This window comes from Lynx rufus, unplaced genomic scaffold (assembly GCF_022079265.1).
Source record: "Lynx rufus isolate CCGP_SWC_20201006 ecotype Redwood Valley unplaced genomic scaffold, mLynRuf1.p SCAF_19, whole genome shotgun sequence".
Classification (NCBI taxonomy): domain Eukaryota; kingdom Metazoa; phylum Chordata; class Mammalia; order Carnivora; family Felidae; genus Lynx; species Lynx rufus.
In genome coordinates this window covers 9,490,957-9,492,870 of record NW_025814833.1, presented here as the reverse complement: position 1 = coordinate 9,492,870, position 1,914 = coordinate 9,490,957, and the positions used below count along the sequence as shown (strand labels likewise).

The following is a 1,914-nucleotide window of genomic DNA, read 5'->3' as shown; positions in this document are numbered from 1 at the left end:
CAAGTTTCAAATCATTACACTGTACACCTAAAACTAATATAGTGTTTTATGTCAATTATACCTCAATTAAAAAATCAGTTCTCATTAATCTACAGAGTTCAAGCCCCCAAAAAATTGCAGCTGTGTTTTAACAACAGTAAAATTACAGTAGAATTTATAGGAAAAAGTAGAGATTTATAAGTAGGCAAGTCAATCTTGTAAAGGAGAAACTAGAGTTCTTGTCTTCTGATGTCTTAAAACAGAGTACAGGATCATTGCAATCAACACAGGGTAGCACTGGTATAAGAACACATATTAAAGAAATACTCCAGGTGCTCTGCACCTCCTCATTTGACAGATAGCCACATCTTTGGGTGCAGTGCTAACCATGTTGCTGAACATAATGGTGAGGGTTGGAGAAAGCCAATTTGGCCCTATTGGGTGCCTGGTCACCACAGCTGCTTTTAACTTTGGCAAGGTGGTTATTGTCACCATCAATGATGCTTTCCTTGACCTCAACTACACGGTCTACATATTCTAGTATGATTCTACCCATGGCAAATTCCACAGCACAATCAAGGCTGATAATGGGAAACTTGTCATCATCGGAAAGCCCATCTCCAACTTCTAGGAGATCCCGCCAACACCAAGTGGCGTGATGCTGGTGCTGAGTATGTTGTGGAATCCACTGGGGTCTTCACCACCATGGAGAAGGCTGGGGCTCACCTGAAGGGTGGGGCCAAGAAGGTCATCATCTCTGCCCCATGTGCTGATGCTCCCATGTTTGTGAGGAACATGAACCATGAGAAGTATACCAACTCCCCCAATATCGTCAGCAATGCCTCCTGAACCACCAACTGCTTGGTCTTTCTGGCCAAGGTCATCTGTGACGACTTTGGCACTGTGGAGGGACCCATGACCACAGTCCACGCCATCACTCCCACCCAGAAAACCGTGGACGGCCCCTCTGAGAAGTTGTGGCATGATGTCTGAGGGGCTTCCCAGAACATCATCCCTGCTTTTACTGGAACTGCCAAGGCTGGAGGAAAGGTCATCCCTGAGCTGCACAGGAAGCTCACTGACGTGGCCTTCCGTGTCCCCACCCCCGACCTGTCAGTCACGGATCCAAACTGACACCTGGAGAAAGCTACAAATATGATGACATCAAGAAGGTGGTGAAGCAGGCATCAGAGGATTCCCTCAAGGGCATCCTGTGCTACACTGAGGACCAGGTATCTCCTGTGACATCAACAGTGACACACATTCTTCCACCTCCAATGCGGGGACTGGCATTGCTCTCAATGACCACTTTGTCAAGTATGACGATGAATTTTGCTAAAGCGACGAGGTGGTGGACCTTATGGTATAAAAGGCCTCCAAGGAATGAGAGACCACTGGACCACCAGCCCCAGTGACAAGAAGAACAGAGGCCCTCAGTTACTGGGGAGTCCTCTCCCCAACTCATCCCTCAACACACTGAGAATCTCCTCACCTCTATACAGTTTCCATCCCAGATCCCCTGAAGAAGGGGGGGGGGATTTGGGGACCCCTGCATTGTCATGTACCACCAATAATGTATACTGTACTCAGAAAGGAAAAAAAATGAAAAACCAAATACTCTGATGGAACAGAATAAGGAAAGCAAATACGAATAGATTCACATATGTGTGAGAATATGAATATAACATAATATATGACAGAATTAACAGCACAAATCAAAAGAAAAAATTGGTTTAGCAAATTATGTAGGAAGATCCGTCTCATTGTAAGCAAAATATAAACCTGTATCTCTTAAAAATACTTTAAAAGATGGACTATTAATTCACTGAAGTTCTATTTATAAAACAAAATAATATACAGTTCATCATATTAAATGTAGGTGAATATTTTGTGTTCTCTAGGTCTGGGGACGCTCTTAGAACATGATTCAGAAGC

General features: G+C 44.1%; 1 pseudogene; it reads left to right on the top strand.

The window, feature by feature from the left end:
* The first annotated feature begins 382 nt into the window (after positions 1 to 382).
* On the top strand, positions 383 to 1,366 carry LOC124513866 (glyceraldehyde-3-phosphate dehydrogenase-like; annotated as a pseudogene).
* Positions 1,367 to 1,914: the final 548 nt, after the last annotated feature.